This window comes from Mauremys reevesii, linkage group 10 (assembly GCF_016161935.1).
Source record: "Mauremys reevesii isolate NIE-2019 linkage group 10, ASM1616193v1, whole genome shotgun sequence".
In the NCBI taxonomy this organism is placed as follows: domain Eukaryota; kingdom Metazoa; phylum Chordata; order Testudines; family Geoemydidae; genus Mauremys; species Mauremys reevesii.
In genome coordinates, this window is record NC_052632.1 from 65,243,425 (window position 1) to 65,266,214 (window position 22,790).

Consider the following 22,790-nt stretch of genomic DNA (forward strand, 5'->3'; position numbering starts at 1 on the left):
CCCTTCGGGGCAATTCCTGTGTCATGGTCTTTGTACAGCATTTAGCATGATGGGGGGTCTCCAGTCCTTTGGGCATAGGTGTAATACAAATAATAGTAATCACATGTTGATAAACTAATATCTCTAGCATCACCTCTGCCCGCACCTATCTGAGCTGACTTTGAACTGGCAACTGCTAAGTGAAAGACTCTCTGTACGTGACTGTTACTGCATTTCTTTTTATAGCTGATAAATTCTTAAAATGTTCTTATTAATCTCAGACACATTTAATCAACTTCTGTTAAAAAATTTAATTAACTTCTAGTTTCTTTTTTAGGTCTTTTCACTTGTATTTTATAATTGCCAGAAGAAGAAACTCCTGAGAGCTGGCCATGTTACCCTTCTAGGATAGGGCTGCTTTGTGCTATTCCAGGCCTCTTGGGCAGGTCTTGTTACTGGAGAATTTCTCCTACCTAGGGGATACTCAGGCACCATAGAGCTGATTCTACACCATTCTCCCTGTGACCCTAAGAGCCCTTCAGTGCTGACTGGCAAAAAGGGCTCACTGTCATGTAGCAGCAACTTCTGTCAGGCCTGAGAAACACACTACACCTAACACATAGTCGTCATGGTATTTATCTATAAAGAATGCAGTGTATGGTATCAAATGAGAACATATCACATTGGTCATCATAATCGTTGTGTGATGTATGTAGGGGTAACAATGAAAAAGTTGTATGTGTGTACTAAAAATATGCTCAAGCCATATAACCAGGGAGAATTGGTAAATAAGTATGTCCCAGAGAAAGAAATGTTGATATGCCCATCTGCCTAGGTCTCAAATGTAAATGGAGTAGGGTAAGCCAAAGTCTGTGGGAATTATATTTGCATCTGAAGTTAACAGGAAAAGCAAATCATGTAGAGGATGGGAAAAGGGGCCATGGTGCCAGCGTTCTGGGGAACAACCAACAATACTTTTCAGAGGTTTACTGGACTAAAAGGAGAAGGGGGAAAAAGACTTTTTGGTTATCCATCACTGAGGGCTTGGCTACACTTCCGGTTTGCAGCGCTGGTAGTTTGCAGCGCTGGTCATCCAGCTGTGTAGGAGCAGCGCTGGTGTGTGGCCACACTCACAGCTACCAGCGCTGGTGTGTGGCCACATTTGGAGCATTTCCAGCGCTGTTGGGAGTGATGCATTATGGGCAGCTATCCCAGCATTCAAGTGGCCACAACGTGCTTTTCAAAAGAGGGGGGTGGAGTGGGGTCTAGTGTGACAGGGAGCGGGGGGAAAGAGAGAGGGGATTTTTGGAGCCAACACTGTGTGTTTAGCTTCCTGACTTGAAAAATCAGAACATTTTTCTGACCCCTTAGTCTTAACTCTTAATTGCAAACAGCCTGCACGACTCCCCGCTGTTTCCCTGCCTGCCTCTCATTTGATTGTTTACAGCCAGGTACAGATGATCACAGCAAACAGGAGCTGTGTTTGTTTTTTAGATAGCAGCAGCGGCAACGGAGGAGCTCCACAGAGCTGTTCACAACAGGGAGGAGGATCTCATTTGATTGTTCACAGATTGATCACAGCAAACAGGAGCTGATAAACAGCTCCGGTAGAAACGGAGCTCCGGAGGTTCACAACAAAACAAAGACAGGCTGCATAACAAAACAAAGGGAGTAATTTTAGTTAAAAGCATTCTGGGATATCTCCTTATTCCCCGGAGGCCAATAAAAGCGCTGGTGTGTGTCCACACTTGATGAGCAGCGCTGGATCACCAGCGCTGCAATCGCTACACCCCAACCTGGCCAGGTGTACAGCCAGCGCTGCAGCCAGGGAGTTGCAGCGCTGGTTGTGCCCTGCAGGTGTGGACGGGGTGTAATTGCAGCGCTGGAAAGCCTCTACCAGCGCTGCAACTTGCAAGTGTAGCCAAGCCCTGAGGGAACAAAGAGGTCAATCTCTCTTGTATCTCTCTGAAGGGTGGATCTCCAGCCATGGGAGTTGGTGATAGAGGTGGCTTTAGGTGAGAAACTGCCTTAGACAGGACTGTAGCCGGATAAGTTGAATTTTAATTACTAGAAATTGTTATACTTTTGTTTTATTGTTACCATTTTCGGTGTCTATTATCTTTGCTTATCACTTTTCACTTTTAATAAAATTGTTCTTGGTTTTTCCTATAAATTCATCTTGGGCTGTTAATATTATAGGAAAGTATAAATCTTCAGCTGATAGGCTGGTGTGTATACTATCTCTTTAGTGACAGCGTACTTGATACTTTCTGATGTTGTCCAGTGATGGGATGATGCTGCAGAAGAATCCTCTTCCTGGGTCTCAGGATATTGGGGTGCAATGCAAAGTAAGGGCTGGTTTGGCTAATAAACTGGGGTGTCAGGGAGTTGTCACTCAGTTTAGCACCAGCAAATCTCTCTCGCTAAGGCAGCGGCATAACAAGGTGACTTACAGCTCTGAATGCCCAGAGAAAGTGTCACACTCCCTCCTTCCCAGGTGGTGGTGGTGTGGCCAGGGTGTCCCTGCATCCTACCAACCCCTGACGTCTGGAATTGCTCTTGCAGTGGTCAGGTGTTAGAGCTGACATAGATTGGATAGGCTGCTGTTGGTAAACCTGATGCACAAATGACCCCAGAATCAGGAAGTGGTAAGGTGACTTAAAGCCACCTTTGTGCCCTGCTGCCTCAGCTATAGCTGTGGATCCAGGGCCCATGTGGTTTTATGTATTGCTATATCCTTTTGAAGTGTTATTCATTAAGGGCCTGGTGCTGCTCATCTTTAAAGGAAAGATTCCCTTCCTCCTACCAAAGGATATTGGGACTTTTTGTGTCATGTCCAAGATTTCAGTGTTTGAGATAGTGTAGCAGGAGAGGACCATAAGGAAAGACCACAGCTTTGCAGAGCAAAGAGCATTGCAGTAGGATTTTTAACATTTCAAATGAAATGAAGGGTATGGGGTTAACTACACTTAAATATGTTAGGGTCATGTAATTACTGTATGATTTCCTTTATTCAAGTCTAAAAGTTAGGAAAATATCTTTGATAATTGCCATATGTATTAAGAAAATTGACTTTCTGGTGGAATATACATTTTGCTTGCTTTCATTTTGCTAATGTTTGCTTTCTCTGTGTGTTCTTCTGTTTCCATACCTGCCAAGATATCTTTCAGATCCTTAGCATGCTAAATGCAATGAGTATGATCAGCCCAGTAAAAATGACAGAAATTGATATTTCTTCAGACATAAAAACCAGTTGTAGTTTTAGAGAACAGAGGGGCAGCTGGGGAGAATTAAGCTGAAACTGTCAAGTTTAAATAAGCTGCCGAATTCTTGCCAGGATAGTAATAGAAAACATGAGGGATTGTTATCAACCATGACATCTTATTAAAACATGTGCAGTGGGATGTTCTGCACTAATCAGATATCAAGTTAGAATTTGAGTTATGAAAGGATGTTTTTCAACAAAGCAAAGCAAAATCTACATTTTAAAATATTTTTCTGAATAGTTATCAGTGTTGTCACTTTTAAAATATCACCATTCTTCTGCTTGATCTGTCAGTATCTTATTCTTAATTTATTTTTGCCCTGTTTGGTCCCAGACAACTCCACATGGAATCTGTTCAATCCACTGATGCCATCCAAAGCCTATACCATGGGAACTTGCTCTATTTTGTGATAAGGACATAGAGTTGGTCGTGAGTGGGTTATTCTAGTTTTCAACCGCATATTCTTTCTATGCTGAGGTTCTCTTTTATCCATTTGTTTATTTAATGATAATCCAACTCAGCAAGGTTCTTAAGCAAGTGTCATTTTTTACGTATGTGAATACTCCGATTGAAGTCAATGGAACTACTTACATGCTTAAAGTTAAGCCTGTGCTGAAATCCCTTGCTGATTTTCAACATTATTGTAGTTCTCCTCCTTAGCTGCTAATGTTATACCAATATAATAAAAACCAGCAGGATCTTATTAAGAGGGATAAGGCAAAGATGCCACATTTATTGTAAATACCATAACAAAACAAAAGACAGCAAAAGACAAAAGCAAACAACGTTGTTTTACTACTTATTTCTATCACTACTTATTACACACACACACACACACACACACACACACACACACACACACACACACACACACACACACATATATATATATAGATATATATATATATATATATATATATATATATATATATATTCAGGTTCTGTATAGATGTTATAGTTACCAGCCTAGATGTTGCTCATGCCAAGTTACTGGCCAGGTACCTTGGTCATGAGGATGGAGCCGAGTCTGTGTCTGATGCTCCTGGAGGCTGGCAGCAGAACCATAGACTCAAAGTCCTCAGTCTTTAGAGTCCAGTTTTATAGGCATTTATTCCTATGTCAGTTCATGAGAGTTGCTTCATTTTGCTGTTGCTAAATCAATCAGCAGGTGGCTGGCTCCATGTTATTAGATGTTTTGTTTTTTCTTCCTTTGAGGTGTGGTGGGTGGATTCCAGTTTGCCCTCCCGGAGTCATCTGGTTGATCCCACTTGACACCTTCTTCAGCCGACACTGAATTCTTCAGGCTGGTGACTCCCTAACCATTCATTCACATACATTCTCTATCTTAATCACATCTATTTCACTGTCTCTTTACTTTTTGGGGTGTTACCAATTTATGTGAGACTCCCTGTCTTTTAACAAGCAAAGATAAAGTGAGATGAAAACTTACAGAGGGTGGGGGTCTCTATTTATACACTATAACAGCTACTCTTTTGGCTTACTTAAGAGTTAATTAATGTTTAACAAGTTTTATACAAAGTATTTCTTTGAGCTTAACAAGTTTTATACCAAGTATCTCTTTGAGCAGGCTTCACACAGACACAGCTGGTGGCTTGCAGGTTAGAGGCTAAATGTTGGGAATCACAAATTTACTTCTAACATAAACCTTAAGTTAAAAGTATTAATTAACAATAAGTCAATAAATCATTTATCATATAAACCATGTTTAATATAAACCTTCTTTAATATCCCTACACTAAGGCAGCATGTGCAATTCTCCTCATGCTCCTGCGTGCTGAGGTTGTCATTTGTGTAGCTCTCCCATGACTTCAGGACAAGGCAATCCCAAGATTGTTCCTGAGCTCAGGTCACTCCTTTCATCATTCTGTATGCTACTAGTCAAGCTACCTTTCCCCCTATCAACTTGTCTATAGAGCACCATCTATCTTCAAAGGAGCATTGATGTAAAATATTATATTGACTGTATTTGTTTAATCAGTTCAGCCAGTATGCCGATGTTGATAGGCTCAGTATATTGAGCATATAGTACAGTAGAACTTTGGAGTTACAAACACCAGAAGTTACAAACTGACTAGAGTTACGAACTGACTGGTCAACCACACACTTCATTTGGAAGCGGAAGTACACAATCAGGCAGCAGCAGAGACGACAAAAAAAAAAATCAGTACTTGGCCCTGCTAGTGAAGGCAGGGGGCTGGACTCGATAACCTTTCAGGGTTCCTTCCAGTTCTATGAAATAGGTATCTGGACCCATGGGAAAGAGGCCATTGAGGAATTCCACCAGGATTTCAACAATTTCCGCTCCACCATCAGCTTGGACCAGTCCACACAAGAGATCCATTTCCTGGATGCTACAGTGCAAATAAGCAATGGTCGCATAACCACCACCCTATACCGGAAACCTACTGACCCCTATACTTACCTACATGCCTCCAGCTTTCATCCAGACCACATCACACAATCCATTGTCTACAGCCAAGCTCTAAGATGCAACTGCATTTGCTCCAATCCCTCAGACAGAGACAAACACCTACAGGATCTCTATCAAGCATTCTTAAAACTACAATACCCACCTAGTGAAATGAAGAGAGAGATTGACAGAGCCAGAAGGGTACCCAGAAGTCACCTACTACAGGACTTGCCCAACAAAAAAAAGTAACAGAACACCACTAGCCGTCACCTACAGCCCCCAACTAAAACCTCTTCAGCACATCATCAAAGATCTACAACCTATCCTGAAGGACAATACCTCACTTTCTCAGACCTTGGGAAGCAGGCCAGTCCTCGCTTATATTCAGCCCCCCTAACCTGAAGCAAATACTCACCAGCAACTACACACCACACCACAGAAACACTAACCTAGGAACCAATCCTTGCAACAAACCCCCGTTGCCAACTCTGTCTGCAAATCTATTTAAGGGACATCATCATAGGACCTAACCACATCAGCCATATCATCAGGGGATCATTCACCTGCACATCTACCAATGTGATATATGCCATTATGTCCCAGCAAGCCCTTCTGCCATGTACATTGGCCAAACCAGATATTCTTTTGTGTGGAGACTAAATGAACACAAATCTCAGACATCAAGAATTGTAATATTCAAAAACCAGTAGGAGAACACTTCAGTCTCCCTGGACACTTTAAAGTGGCAATTCTTTAACAAAAAAAATGTCAAAAACAGACTCCAACAAGAAACTGCAGGACTGCAATTAATTTGCAGACTGGACTGAATAAAGAGTGGGAGTGGATGGGTCACTACAAAAAGTAATTTCCCCCTCTGCTAATACTCTCACCTTCTTGTCAACTGTTGGAAATGGGCCACCTTGATTTCATTGGCCTCGTTAGCACCACAAAAGTAATTTTCCCTCCCTTGGTATTCACCCCTTCTCAATAGCTGACAAGAATAGGCCACTTCCACCCTAATTGAATTGGCTCGTTAGCACTGACCCCACACTTGGTAAAGCAACTCCCATCTTTTCATGTGCTATAATATATATTCTGTTTACTGTTTTTTTTCACTCCATGCATCTGATTAAGTGGGTTTTAGCCCATGAAAGCTTATGCCCAAATAAATTTTGTTAGTCTCTAAGGTGCCACAAGAACTCCTCATTGTCTTAACTGCTCAGATGATCTCTAGTTGGCTTGATTGACTGCCATGGTTTTGCCATAATAGTTCTGATACCACATTGTTGCATCAGGCAGCTTGACTTGTTTGGAAATGGGTAAAACATCCAGCATAATGCTGTGTCTCTGAAATCATTAACTAAATGAGGTATTGGATATGGAACATATGTGAAAACGTCCCAGCCTTATCTGTGTGATCAGGATTAATGATGGTATAATGAATGGCAGCATCCATATTTAGCAGCTTTCCTCTAGAAGGAATTTCTAAGTTCTTAAAAGTCTAGGTCATATTTAGGCCTGGTGTAATTAGGGACAAATTCCATTGGGGGTAAAGCCAAACTTGGCTGTCTATCTTTTATACTACTTTATTTTGCCTATTGCTGAAATGCAGTCATCTCTGTGATGGAATATCATTCTGTGTACCATCAATGCAAGGCAACACATTTTAAGAGGTGCAGTGAAGAAAAAAGTCCTGTTGAAATTTACAGATAGAACTTAATCACCAGTGCTAGAATTTGGCAAGGGCATCAAGGTTAGTAAAGAGCAGAAAATATCAGTAGTTGTCCTAATGCACTGAATATGAAATAGGTCACTATGTGATTCTAGTATTTTGGTAGGTGATTTAGGGTTCAATAAAAAAAATGTGCTTACCCCTGCCTACCACTAACCAAGTACTATACAAATATGCATTTTTTCATAGAAGGAAAAAATATAGTTTAAAAAAAATATTATGGGGATCCCCTAGTATCCCTAGTGATTTGCTTATGTCACTGGTGCTTTACTTGCATTTACCACCTCTCACCCACCATTCCTAAACTCTTGTGGAAGACAGTAGTATACTTAGCAACTGATACAGAATAAGAGACCCTAGTAAATAATGTTTCAGACTGTCATATTCAAAGCCTTTTGATTTTATTTTTCAAGTGCTATGTTAAATAATTCATTTCATTATTGTAATGAATAAGCTCCAGTGAGCCCTCTAATGTGCATTGAATATGAGCGATTCTGGAATGCGGTGTATCATTTTGATTTATAGTACTGAGGCCAGAGAGACTGCACCTGAGCAGCACTTGATGAAGCTGAGGATGGGGGAGTGGTTAAAGGTGGTTTCAAACCTCCTTGATTCTTCCCCTTCCTGGGACCTAGCCCTAGATCTCTCTTATTTTGTTTGAAGTGTTCGATTTTTGTCCATAGATTGTATTGAAAGATGTAAACAGCTCAGGGCATATGTGGTCCTCCATCCTTTATGTGTTTAGCAGTCTTCCAATTCAATTTGCTCACACTCTCTAGAGAAGGTACAAAGTTTACTTATTTAGGAGCAATGTGTTTAATTTAATCAGGCATTTTTGGCCTGATGGATAAGATCAAGCAGAGTTAAATCTAATAAATCTTCAATCCACGAACCATGTCCTCTCTGGAGATGGACTCAATGATCTACTAATAGTTAATTATTTTCAATCTCTAAGTACTACAGTCCTCAAAAACACGGGGACCAAATTCTGTACAAGCCCAATGAACTGTATCTGCACAAAAGATCATGGGATCTAGAAATTGCAAAACATATCTGATTGAAATTCTGGATATAGTAAAGTTAATATATCATCTCTCAATAAACTTGTCAAGTAATTCATCTAGCCACAGAAAAAATAGAGTACAAGTGAAGTATGTGATTTTACAGAGAGTAGTGTACAGCAAATATTCTTTTTTGCACATTTGGATTTCATTGTAGCAGTGACTGAACTTTAATCCAGGAGAGAGAAGATTTGCTGAGGTAATGCAGGAGATGGACGGTTTTAAAGCTAATTGAATTTTAGTCATTTTGTCCACAAGAAGGAAAAACTGTCTGCTGATCTTGATGGGGGCAGAGAACTGTGTTATGTGACTAGTCCATGTCTTGACAAGATATCCATGCTGTAGTGTATAGGAATTTGGGTAGTATTGCTTTTAATAGTCTGGGATCCCACTAGTGGGCCTCCCTGTCTTCTATTGCAGAAGAGCTCCCAAACTATTTAAAGCAGTACTACCCAATTCCTTTACACTACACATTTGCACAGCAAATAACATTTCTGTGCATTCCCAAATTTGGCAAGGCTTTCAGTAATTTCAGATAGGTGGATGTTCTCCATGTGAGAAAAGTAATGGTAATATTTGCCAAGATTTTCAAAAATTGGTGCCTAATATTAGGCTTCTAAGTTCATATTTAGGCACCTAGAGAAGTGGCCTGATTACCAAATCATTGCTGCTTCCACTGACTTCACTACTCAGCAACTTTTAAAGATCAGGTTACAAGATGTATTAGGCACACTGTTTTTTTTTTTAACTATACAATACTTGTATAAAGGTGCCTTTACAAGCCATGATTAGTGCACTGTAGAGGGTGAAGTTATTTCTGTTCAGAAGAGGGAGCTTTAGAATTAAGGAACATCAAAGTTGATAGTGCTATTGTCTAGGTAGAGCTAAGGTCTCATTTCAATTTATAATCACTAACATTTTAAAACCATTATTTTTCAATCCATTCTGAGAGACCTTCTAAAGGGATTATTTTGGGGGGCATTTATAGGGTTGTCTGAGAAGCATATTTTATTCAGTGTGGAACAGACAGAGGAAAAAAATACACCACTCAAAATTCTCCCAATGAAAGGGCTATATTTTAAAATCCCATGTTTTCCCTAGCCATAAAGGCGTGTGACAATTATAAATATTCTAAACAGTTTTACTTATGAGGCATTTCTGAGCCTGAAAAGGCACTGAACACTTGATTGCAATGGGGTCAAGGTCACATAGCACATCCCAAGTATCCTCTAAGTATCTTTCAGTGTTTTTCTCAAAAGGGAGACTGAAGCCTGGTCTACACTAGGCGTTTAAACCGGTTTTAGGAGTGTAAAACCGATTTAACGCCACAACCGTCCACACTAGGAGGCACCATATATCGATTTTAATGGCTCTTTAAACCGGTTTCTGTACTCCTCCCTAACGAGAGGAGTAACGCTAGTATCGGTATTAACATATCGGATTAGGGTTAGTGTGGACGCTGATCGACGGTATTGGCCTCTGGGAGCTATCCCACAGTGCAGCAGTGACCGCTCTGGACCGCAATCTGAACTCGGATGCAGTGGTCAGGTAGACAGGAAAAGCCCCGCAAACTTTTGAATATTTCCTGTTTGCCCAGCGTGGAGCTCCGATCAGCACGGGTAGCGATGCAGTCCGAAATCAAAATAAAGAAAGAGCTCCAGCACGGACCATGCGGATGTGATCGCTGTAAGGGCAGGCAAATCCGTTCTATCAGCGCTCCGTTACAGAAGATGAAATTCAGAATCCTTTTTAAAAAATCTCCAGACAGACGCCATAGCAGGGACTCAGCGCACTGCAGCGTGACAAGCGTAACGGAAAGCCAAAGAATCAAATGGACGCTCATGGACTGGAGGACTGAAGCTATCCCACAGTTCCTGCAGCCTCCGAAAAGTACCGGTATTTGCATTCTTGGCTGAGCTCCAAATGCTTCTAGGGTCAAACACAGTGTCCGCGGTGGGTCAGGGCATAGCTTGGCAATCTACTCACCCCCCCCACCCACCCCCAGAAGCGAAAGGGAAAACAATCCTCTGACTCTTTTACATGTCACCCTATCTTTACTGAATGCTGCAGATAGACACGATGCTGCAGCCGTCAACACCAACATCCTCACTCCCCCCCCTGCCATGGGTGGCTGATGGTACAAAAGGACTGGTAACCGTCCTCGTCATCAGCCTATTGGCACATGGGGCAGTAACCATGCTGATTAGCATCCGTGGGCGCCTGGCCCTAATTTTTTCTGGTGGATGGTGCAGTATGGCTGGTAACCATCTCTGCTGTCATGCAAAAGCAAAAGCATGCTTCTGTGTAGCGCTGCTGAATCGCCTCTGTGAGCGGCATCTAGTACACATACGGTGAGAGTCACAAAAGGCAAAACAAGCTCCATGATTGCCATGCTATGGCATCTGCCAGGGCAATCCAGGGGAAAAAGGCGCGAAATGCTTGTCTGCCGTTGCTTTCCCAGAGGAAGGAGTGACTAACGACATTTACCCAGAACCACCCGCGACAATGATTTTTGACCCATCAGGCACTGGGATCTCAACCCGGAAGTTCCAAGGGGCGGGGGAGGCTGCGGGAACTATGGGATAGCTAGGGAATAGCTACCCACAGTGCAACGCTCCAGAATCCGACGCTAGCCTCGGACCGCGGACGCACACCACCGAATTAATGTGTTTAGTGTGGCCGCGCGCACTCGATTTTATAAAATCTGTTTTACAAAACCGGTTTATGCAAATTCGGAATAGTCCCATAGTGTAGACGTACCCTGAGATAATATTAGGCAGAAGCTCTATCTAGCTGTTGCCATTTGATCAAAAGAAGTCAGCAACACTTATATTGTGAAGGTATACAAAGTGGTAAACTTTAGCATAGTTTTACAATTGATTTAGTTTAACTTGACATGCTTTCCAAACAAGAGCCAACAGTACTTGTACTTTATTACATAAGGGATACTGAATTATCCTGTTCACATTTTAGCAGGTGTAGTAGCTGAATAAGGTTTGAAGCCCTTTGGTTCTGCTAGTGGAATTTGGCAGCCGATATGTGCTATGGATGTAATGCTGACAATCTGTATTCAGGCACAGAAGCAGAATTTATGCACTTGTGAACTGAACAATTCACAGAGAAATGACGGCTCCCATACAGAGTTTTAAGGTTGTGTGCATTGAATTATCAGCAAAATCTACAAAGAAAAAAAATACTTGAAACTTTTTAAATATTTTTTTCAAAGTGCTTTCCCCATAGTATATACACCTCTAGCCTGATATAACGCGACCCGCTAAAACATGAATTCAGATATAACGCAGTAAAGCAGCGCTCCGGGGGGCAGGGCTGCATGCTCCGGCAAATCAAAGCAAGTTCGATATAATGCGGTTTCACTTATAACACAGTAAGATTTTTTTTGGCTCCCGAGGACAGCGTGTTATTGGGGTAGAGGTGTAGTAAGTTATTGAGCACTCATCTTTGGTCAAGAGTCACTTTTGTTGTTGCTGTTATACTGTCATTAATCTTGTGATAATGGTCCCCTTTGTCTTTGTAACTATAAATAAAAGCTTGCCATATAAAATTGAAGCCATACAGCTTGCCCAAAAGGGACAGGGACACCTTTTATAAGGTCTGCTTTAATAAATAGGGATTTTATTTTAATTAACAATACTGCAGTTTATAAAAAAAAATTCCTTCCCCATCCAAAAGTTGACAGCAAAATTCTAATGTATTTTTTTTGTCTGCTTATATGGCCCATGTTACTGTGGTTACTGGTTTAAGAAAAATCATAGTTCCAATGATGATATTTAAAATATGGTGATGACTTAAAAAAGTGACTGTAAACATGTCACCTTATTAGAACACATATTTACTTCTTTTTGTCTTCTCGGAGCTGATCTGCTTAGTTTACTGACAGAAACAAGTTTATTTTGTTTTTTTTAACTATCATCACCATTGCACAGCTGTGCAGAAGCCAGCTGTATTCTATTTCATCTCATGCATTTTCAGCAAAATCAGTAGCTAAATCCTGATTCCAGGATCTTTGTTCGGTGGTGTGAAAGAAAACCTTCCATTTCCACAGTGGTGATTCATGATGGAGTGCGAAGTAGGAAGAGTACAGCTTGATTTTTCAGATTCAAGGCTGAGAATTCAGAGATGATGATTAGAAAAATGTCTGCTCTGGTGTTTAAACTGCTCAAGTTCTACATGAGTCATGGGAGAATAACTGTGGGATATTAACATGTCTGACATTGCCTCAAGGAACATGAACTGATTTACTGCTAATGGACTGTGCACATGTGTTCTGGATTTGATCTAGTCTCCTGCCAATAAGTTAACTTAAATAACCTAATTGAACAATTTTTTCATGTGACTCTGTGTGCGCTATTTTTAAATTTGTTGCTAATTAGGAAGAAGCCAAAACTTTGATGGTTTAGATCAGGGGTAGGAAACCTATGGTACGCGTGCCGAAAGCAGCGCGCGAGCTGATTTTCGGTGGCACTCACACTGCCTGGGTCCTGGCCACCGGTCCAGGGGGCTCTGCATTTAATTTAATTTTAAAAGAAGCTTCTTAAACATTTTAAAAACCTTATTTACTTTACATACAACAGTAGTTTAGTTATATATTATAGACTTATAGAGACCTTCCAAAAACGTTAAAATGTATAACTGGCACGTGAAACCTTAAATTCGAGTGAATAAATGAAGACTCAGCACACCACTTCTGAAAGGTTGCCGACCCCTGGTTTAGATATAATGGAATCCACATCCAAAGAATCCACTTGACTATTTTTTCCCCAAACCCTCAGCCCATTGGTAATTTTTCATGTCCAGAGACTTTCTAGATGGAGCAAAAACTGTCAAAGGGGTTTTATATTCCCCATAAAAATTCATTATATTTGTACATTACCATGAAAATATTTATTTGTGCAATTATCTGATTTCAATAAAAGCTAATGGAGCGCTCACGACCTCCAGACAACTTAGTATGAAATTGTATTTGCTATAATCATCCCATGAGCAGGGAAGTATGAAATATACTCAGTGCAGGTTTACCTCTTTGACAATATATTTTTGGCTTATGAGAACAAAGGAGCCTAGTGTAGTGGAAAAGAATTGTATCTGTTGAGCAAGTGTGCTCTCATTTTATTCATGTGCTATGTCCCAATCCTGCAATGAGATCTGCTGTAGTGGATCTTGTGCCCCTGATGAATCTTGTTGACTTTAACATAATCTTACCACTCTTCCTATGCTCAGCCATTGTGATAATCTTTAACTACATGAACATATAACACTATCCACTTTCTTCTAAAACCTTAGATATATATTTAGTTTGCAGAGTCTGCTAATTTAACTGGGTAGTCTTGCTTAATTACTTAATATTTTGTTTTGCTGTATTCTGAGATCAGGTGTTGAAGATGCTAGTTTGATTTCCCCCCCCCCCCATATCCTAGCAAAAATTTCATCCATCAAAGTACAATTAATTTTTTACCACATCTTTATTTTTTCTTCTGTGTGGGTGTAGATAGATTAGCTACAAATATTTATTGAGCCAGTGGCAATGATTCCCAGCCCAAAGAGGTTTGATTCCATATATTATTTTCTCAGGTTGTTAGGCTGCACACTCACTGTGGTATCTAAGAACTGACAAATATATTTATAGATAAATGGCAGCCATGTTTTAATGGTAACAGTTCCATTTGTTTGTGGTATGAATGGTTGTAATACTTGCTAAAAGATGAGATGTGAATGTAAGGGTTGATATTTCTATGTCATTTGAGGAAAGCTCAGTTAGTAGAAGACTAATTTCTATGAGCATGTCTCAACTACAACTTTTGGAAACTGTGTCTTGATGTTAACTTTGCAGGTATGGAAGACCATATTATTCCAAAGTATAATGTTGAACAGTGAGTAGATAGAAAACTTTGATATGGAACATAGACTGTTCTGGGTGAGTAATGAGGTGTAGCTTATATATACTGTGTGCATTCTGCATAACAAACCATTTGCCTGGCACATTATACAGTACAGAAACTCTGTTGTATAATGTTTGCTTCCTCATTTGTCTTCTTGAAACTGTCCTTTGTTTTAAGGAAAGATCATTAAGTGAAATTCTATGTCATTTAGGCAGTCAGACTAGATTATCATAATGGTTCCAGTTTCATTTTAAATTCAGTGAATTTTGAAAAGGTGTATTTCAGGCCTTTTTTCTGACCATCTGAACTGAAATTGTTTTTTACTTCTTCCTCCTTGGATGATGATGATCCATGTCCAACCAGCGCCAAGTTTCATTCTGAGTTAATCAAGCTGGAGTGAGATGGGGAGACCTCAATGTGCTAGTTTTCATGGAGTCAGTAGGAGACAACATGATCTATTGGGTACTGAACTGAGAATCCTGGGATTCTATTCCAGAGTCTGCTACTGACCATGGATGAGCTGCTTCACCATTCTGTCCAATCAGTTTGTTTTGCCTATTTAAATTGTAAACTCTTTGGTGCAGGGACTGTTTGCTACATTATTCTGTTAAGAGAACTGGTTTAAGAGTTCTTTTGCAGGTATAAGCTGCATTCCTCTATGATGGGTTGCCAGTATATTCTACCAGCATATCTATACTGGCAAACCACAGTAAGTATAGACAAGGCCTCAGACAGCAAAGTAGGGAAATTTCCCTTTCAATCTTTGCACTTTCATCAAAAAACTTCTTTTTTTAGTTTTCTGGTTGTGTATAGTTGTTGGTTTGTTTTTGTTTTTTTTTAAATCTTGTTAATGGGACTAGATCCACAGTTTGGTGAAAATATTTGCGTTAGATATTAGACATGTTGATAATGCCTCAGTAGGAGATGAAAAATATTATGAAGACCTCAGAGCTGGTGAGCTTCTTCTCAAAAAAGCAGTAACCGACTCTCAGAATATATTTAAAGTTTGCATAGCTAAACTTCACCTCCATGCCTCTTGAATAAAAATAGCAATTGGAAGCTAGTAGTTTGTGTCTTCGGTGACACACTGTTAACTTTTTTGTAAATTTTGTGTAATTATGCTAGTCTTGTCATGGTAACAATCGGAAACAAAGCATTGGCAGTGATGGGCTGCACTTGATATGCAAGGACTAAATTGCTAAGGTATGCGTGTGGATAAAAGAGCTGAGTGTGCTTAAATGAAGCATAGTGATTATTTTCACAGCAGAAGGTGGAACAATAATCTGAAGGAATAGGTAGTTAAGTGGACACCTGTGCAGCTGAAAACTAGGAAAGAAGCCTGAATTCACAGTCATTGGTATAATGCAATGCATTGAAACTCCAGGAATAGTTAAGCTTCTGAAAGGTTCTTTTCTCCATTTGTTTTTTATTTCACTGTCATTTCAGAAATATTATAATCCATTATGAGCTCGTACTGTAGTAAAATTTTTGTATTGCTTACTTCAATATCGAATACCCCAATATACTGTTAAATCAGCCTCTCATATCTTAGCTGTGGTAAAATGGCTATTTCAATTCCCAATGAAAAGATTCTTTTAGGTTTCTTTATAAGATAGGAAGCAATGAGTAATTTTGTACCAGTGGTGTATTCATAGAATCATAGGACTGGAAGAGATCTCAAGAAGTCATCTAGTCCAGTTCCCTGCACTCAAGGCAGCACTAAGTATTTTCTAGACCATTCCTGACAGGTATTTGTCTAACCTGCTCTTAAAAATCTCCAATGATGGAGATTCCACAACCTCCCAAAGCAATTTCTTCCAGTGTTTAACCACCCTGATGGGAAGTTTTTCCTAATGTCCAGCCTAAACCTCGCTTGCTGCAATTTAGGTCCATTGCTTCTTGTCCAATCCTTAGAGGTTAAGAAGAACAATTTTTCTCCCTCCTCTTTGTAACCTTTAATGTACTATAAAGCTGTTATCATGTCCCCTCTCAGTCTTCTCTTTTCCAGACTAGACAAACCCAATTTTTTTTCAATCTTCCCTCATAGATCATGTTTTCTAGACCTTTAATCATTTTTTTTGTTCTTCTCTGGACTTTCTCCAATTTGTCCACATCTTTCCTGAAATGTGGCACCCAGAGTATTGTGTCCTTAACTGGACACAATACTCCAGTTAAGGCTAATCAGTGAAGAGTAGAGTGGAAAAATGACTTCTCGTGTCTTGCTTACAACACTCTTGCTAATACATCCCAGAAGGATGTTCGCTTTTTTTGCAACAGTGTTACACTGTTGACTCATATTTAGCTTGTGGTCCACTATGACCCCCAGATACCTTTCCTCAGTACTCCTTCCCAGGTAGTCATTTCCTGTTTTTGTATTGTCTTATTAAATATGGTTTCAGTCACTCAATGAATAGGTATATATGTCTTTGCGCGGAGTAAAAATAAGAGACATTTCCAGGGTGATATTTGGACTTCAGTCTTCAGTTTTATCAATAACAATATACTATCATGTTTACTAAAAAGATTACACGAAACATTTTGCCTATCACAGCACAGACTTTAACCCAGAAGGAATATATTTTAAGAACATGACCACATGGAGATTATAAAATGTGGAGTATCCAATGTGGTGTTCTTGCATATATTAGTTGGAATTGTTAACCCACATGCATTTGCAATATGTTGTATTGCTGTAGCAACTTGGGAGCCCTAATCAAGAACCAGGACCCCATTGTTCTAGGCACTGTATAAACACAACAAAAAGATGAACCCTGCCCTAAAGATCTTGCAACCTAAGTATAAAACGAGGTCCAATGGATGGATGCAGACAGATGGCGGGAGTACAAGGAAACAGAGACAGAATTGGTCAGCATGATAGACAGCGGTCTCAGCACACCAATGATTGTCAAGGTCGTTGTACACATCACAGAAAACGAGAGTTCTAAGGAGAGTTTTGAAGGAGGAAAATGAGGTAGCTTTGTGGATATTAACTGGACCTCCTCTCAAGTGTGAGAGGCATCATGGGAGAAAGCACGAAGGTGCTTGTTTGAAAATTTAACAAGTGGAAGTTGGAGGCTGGCATCGTGGACTGAAGAGAGGTGGGAGTTGACACCTCAATAGTAGATAAGTGTGTAGAGTTCTGATGGGAAGGGCCTTGAAATGAAGAAAAATAGCTTATGTTTATGATAAAGAAGGGGGACCCAGAGGAGGGATGCAAAGAGAGGAATGACATGGTCAAAGAAACTGGTTAAGAAAATGATATTTGTAGCAGCATTCTGAATGGCTGAGAGTGGGACAAGACTGCTTTTGTCAAGGCCAGAGAGAAAGATGTTGCAATAAATGAGACATGAGCTGATAAGACCATGGATGAGAGTTTCAGCTGTGTGGATGGATAAGTAAGGATGTAGAGATGTTATGCAGAAACAATTGGCAAGATTTAGACATAGCCTAGATGTAAGGATATAGAGAGAAGTCTGAGTCAAAAATGCCACTCAGATCATGGGCCTCAGTGGCAAGCAGGATGATCACAGTGGTTGGAGGAAATGGGAAGTTTTAAGAGCTGGTTTAACCATGTTGAGCTTGAGCTGACGGCTGGATCCACAAGAAGACATCAGAGAGACAGGCCATGATTTTAGTTTAGGGTACGTCTATACTACCTCCCGATCGGCAGGTAATGTTCGATGTATCAGGGATCGATTTATCACATCTCATCTGGATGTGAAAAATCGATCCCCGAATCGACACCTGTACTCCACCTCGGCAGGAGGAGTAAGCGGAGTCGACGGGAGAACCGCGGCGGTCGACTCGCCACCGTGAGGACAGCCAGGTCAATTGAACTAAGATACTTCAACTTCATCTACGTGAGTAGCATAGATGAAGTTGCGTATCTTAGTTCAAAACACACACACACCCCAGTGTAGCCCAGGCCCAAATCAGAAGGAGAAAGTTGGGAGAAAAAAGTAGGTCTGGGAATCATCTGCATAGAGATAGTAATTGAATTTGCATTTGCAGATGAGATTACTCACAGATAAGGTGTTGAGGGAGAGGAGAAGAGAACCAATGGCAAAGTCCTGAAGAACCCACAGAAAGACGTAGCGGGCTTGAGGAAGATTGTCCAGAGGACATACTGAATGAGTAATTAGAGAGATACTGGGGAAACCAGGAGAGGACAGAGGCACATAAGAGAAAAGAGGCCAAGATTTCAAGAAGAGCATGGTAGGTGGTGGCAAGGGCAGCTGATGGGCCAAGGAGGATGAGGATGGAGTACTGCTTCTGAGCTTTGGTAAGGAAGGGTTCTTTAGAGACTTTAGTGAAAGCAGTTTCAGTGGAGTGCAAGGGGTAAAAGCCAGATGGAAGAGGTTCTAGGATGGAATACTGTATATGTACCTTTGTCTTAGAGTGTTGTTTGTAGTGATCATGTGTATTTCTTTGAATGGGCCTAATTGTCTTTTTTACAGTGATGTATCTCCAATGACATCATTGTAAATGAAAGAAGAAACAGGCCCATTATTCATTCCTCATCAGTGGTGCTGGGCCATCTTTTGACTCTTTTAGACTTGGTACTATTTCTGCCTGAGAATTCCATTTTTGTATTATTCTTACATAAAATGCAGGTCTTCCTAGTCTTCAGTCTATCCCTGTAAAACCAAATTTGAATAGGACAAAGCTAATTAGAAAGCCCTTTCTGACCTGAAGGAGGTCAGGTAGAGAAATCCTGCAGAATAGAGGGCCTATGTGTTGTGCTGTGTCAACTCTATAGCCAGTAGAGTTGTATGAGTCCACGTCCATTGTTGACTAGTCTGATTATTTGGCACCCAAGTTATAGGATGCAGGGACAACTGGGAACTGCAACCCCCACTGACCTGGATAATAGGACCCCTCCAATGATTAACTCTCCTGTTATATGGTGCCTTACTAGACAGCCACCAGAACCCAAAGGGAACCACATCTCACGACCCTTGCTGCATATCAGTGGGAGATATCCAGATGCAACACACCTAGACTGAGCATACAAGTTTGCAGTCAGTAGTGCTGGCTGCCCTAGAAAGGTCTACCCACCACACAGATTATGTACAAAACAGCAGGTGGTAGTATCTTGGTAGTGAGGGCTTATAAAAATAGCATCAACTTGAAAGAAGATCATAATTTCTCTGTAATAACTGCAAAGGAGGGTGAACTCTTAACATAAATGAAGAGTTGTCTTTTTGATGCAAAATTCACAATAAAACACGTTTACAAAACCACAGATCTGTGGCCCCAGTTATGTGGTATGTTAAAGCATATTTGTAGCTAATGCATTTGAAAAACATCTTTTTTTTTTTTTTTTATAAATATGTAGGTTTCTTCTGCATTGCTACCAAGGTAAGTTGTAGCATGGATTATTAGCAGAAGGATTATTACCTTTGCAGAATAAACTGCAAATACTACTTCTGCTGACTGCAGCAAGTTTTGGCAAAGACATTTGCAAAATAGACTTCTTCCTTTCTTGAAATCTGCTCTAAGTGAGAGAAGGAAGGTTGTCTTGACTTTTTTGAGCAATACACTATTGGAAATGTTTAGAGAAATAGAGACTTACAAATAACTTACAATAGAAAGATGTTCTGCAACAGAGATGTTGTCATTTCCCCTTTATACTTTTGCTCATGTCACTCAACTTTCAAAAAATGATAGAACAGAAACCTCAAAGGAAAATTGCAGACAACTATACGCTAGTGACAGTTCTAGCTTCTTTATATTCCTTAAAAGCAAAATTATCCTTCATGGGCTATTAATTTTTTAAGTCATTTATCTTAGAGCAAAGCTGTATGTACAAAACATAATATATAACATCAACATAGTATGGTGTAGCTAGTGACTGAAGGCATTTAAACGTTATAACTCCAGGATAAACTGAACAAAAATGAACTGTTCATTACTTTAGTTATATCCACCCTGACACTTCCCAAGTCAAGTTTCCCTGTCATGCCTTCCAGCAGTCCTCCTTCTCTCTCTGCCATTTTCACGCTTCAAGAAACAGCTACAATAAAAATACAAGACTAATAAATATCACTTCACTTTTATTTAACCTTCCCCACGGTGAACACTATGTTGATATGTGTATTAGACTACATACAGTATACGCCTGTTCATCCAAGTAGGATGGGGGACATGGATTTTATTGAGATAATTGGGAGTTTGGATAATTGAGAGGCCATCGAATAAGCAGTGAGGGAAACAAAAGTGCTATCACTTTCTGTATTTAGAAAAAGAGTGCACATTTATTGAAAAGTAGATAAGCACAAACAAATCAGGTTGCCAGGAAATACTAGCTCACACAAAGCACACTGAATACAGAAGCATAAGCAGTCACAGTAATCAGCTACAATACACCGAAGAACTCTGTTATAGCAACCTGCTTTTTAGTACTATTTAATTTTTCTACTGTCTGCATGCATAACTTTTGGAGTAGCAAGATGTGCAGGTAGTTAACGTTCTCCTGACGTCATCCAGTGTAAACACTTGTTCAATGCAGCAACTGCTGTCTGGTAGCTGATCCAAAGGTGCTGCTATCTTTGACTCTTCCTTGTTGTCCTCTTCAGCTGTGTCCATGAACTACATAGTGAATAGGATACTGAACAGGGACTCGGGAGACCTGTGTTGTATTCTCTGCTATGCCAATGCCCTATTATATGTCTTGGACTCTGGACAAGTTATTTCTGTTTTTCAATGTGCGCCTGGGGTCCCCTCTCACTCTTTATCCACCTTGTTTAGTTAAATTGTAAGCGCTTAGCTAAGGGACTCTCTCTATTTGTTCTGGGCACCGTGCCTTGATGCTCAACCTCAGTGAAGCCTACAGGTGCCAACTGTAATATAAATAACATCTAGGTCCTTAGCTCTCCATTTCTGTTGCATACACAGACATTGCTACCTTTATGCTTCCTTGTTCTCATTTTTAAAAAATAAACAAATATAGAGAGAGAGAGAGAGAGTCTGGACCTTTACTAAAAATATGAAACCAACTATTTAATTCTCCTAAAATTATTCTTTGGACCACTTAATACAACCACCGAGGCTCTTGGGAGCAGAGACCTTGTTTTTTGTTTTGATAGCTAATTTTTATTGTTGTAAGGCACTCTGTTCACCCGTGTCGCTATATAAATAAAACTGTACTAATTGAGGAAACCACTGCATTGCTATCAATAAAGTGTCAGGGTTTTTTCCTTCATGTAGCCATTTGCATTTGTCAATCTTTTTTCCACTTCTATACAGAATCCTAGTAGTAGTAGTAAAACACTAGAATAAACTTCTGTCATTCGTTAAATATTCAAAATGAAAGTGGTAAGGTGATTATTTTAAGCTTGTGTTTTTGTTAAATTTTCAATTCCTTTTTAAAAGTCACTAGTAAAATTTATTTCAAGTCAAGGCTATATCAGCATTCAGACTCTAGAAACTTTGAAGAAGCATGAAAAAGAAATTTTATAAACCTTATAGTGATAGGTGCAATTAAAATAAACTTTGTAATAGATTTTATGTAAAATCTATGTAATTGAGAATTCTAAATTTGTTTAAGTGAACATGTTTTTCATAGTTGTTACATTTATGGTCGCCACTGCAATGTGAGCCTCAATTCAGACCCCCTGGTAAATAAAGACTTTTTTTTAAAAAAAATTCCAAACCCAATTTTATAAAAATGGCTTCATGGATTCTAAAATCCAACTATGTGAAATTTACCTTTGTAACATTGTTCCTTTAAGTAAAATACATACATAGTTTTTTAGAAATGTAATACTTTAATTCATTTATAATAAACACATAGCAACTGTCTCTATATTTTAAAAGTATTATTTTCTCAAATGTAGAACGAACTTTTTTATTTTTATTTAATGTAAAATAAATAAACACTCTCCAAAAACACATTTTTCTAACTTTTCATGACATCGTGTACGTTTCTCCAGTGATTAAATATGCATGTCCCAAGAGTAATAGGACTTCCTGTCAGCAGAATGATTAAATATTTTAGACAGGCATATTATAAATCAGCCATGGGGGGGGAGGAAAACAAATTGATAAAGTGCACAATTACCCCCCCCTTAAAATTAATCCCATGTTCTATTAATTGTTAAAACAATCTTGTACTATCTAAATGAGTTTCTGCAGGACAATAATTATGTTTTTGCTGAAGCAGTTCTAGTAATGAACAAAAAGTCCATTCTTTTACGTAGCCGTAAAGTATAAACCAGATGTTTAATCGGTTGCTACTTTGTACGCAAACTTGAATTAATCCAATGATTCTGCATTTTCCTCAATGGATCATCAGTCTGTATGATGTACCTAGCCTCTGTTTGCCAGAAGCTGGGAATGGGCGACAGGGGATAGATCACTTGATGATTGCTTGTTCTGTTCATTCCCTCTGGGGCGTCGGGCATTGGCCGCTGTCAGAAGACA

General features: G+C 39.7%; 1 protein-coding gene across 6 annotated transcripts in view; it reads left to right on the forward strand.

Moving 5' to 3' along the window:
• The window catches only part of CPPED1 (calcineurin like phosphoesterase domain containing 1), a 106,391-nt gene that overhangs the window by 48,745 nt on the left and 34,856 nt on the right, over positions 1-22,790 (forward strand). The window lies entirely within an intron of this gene.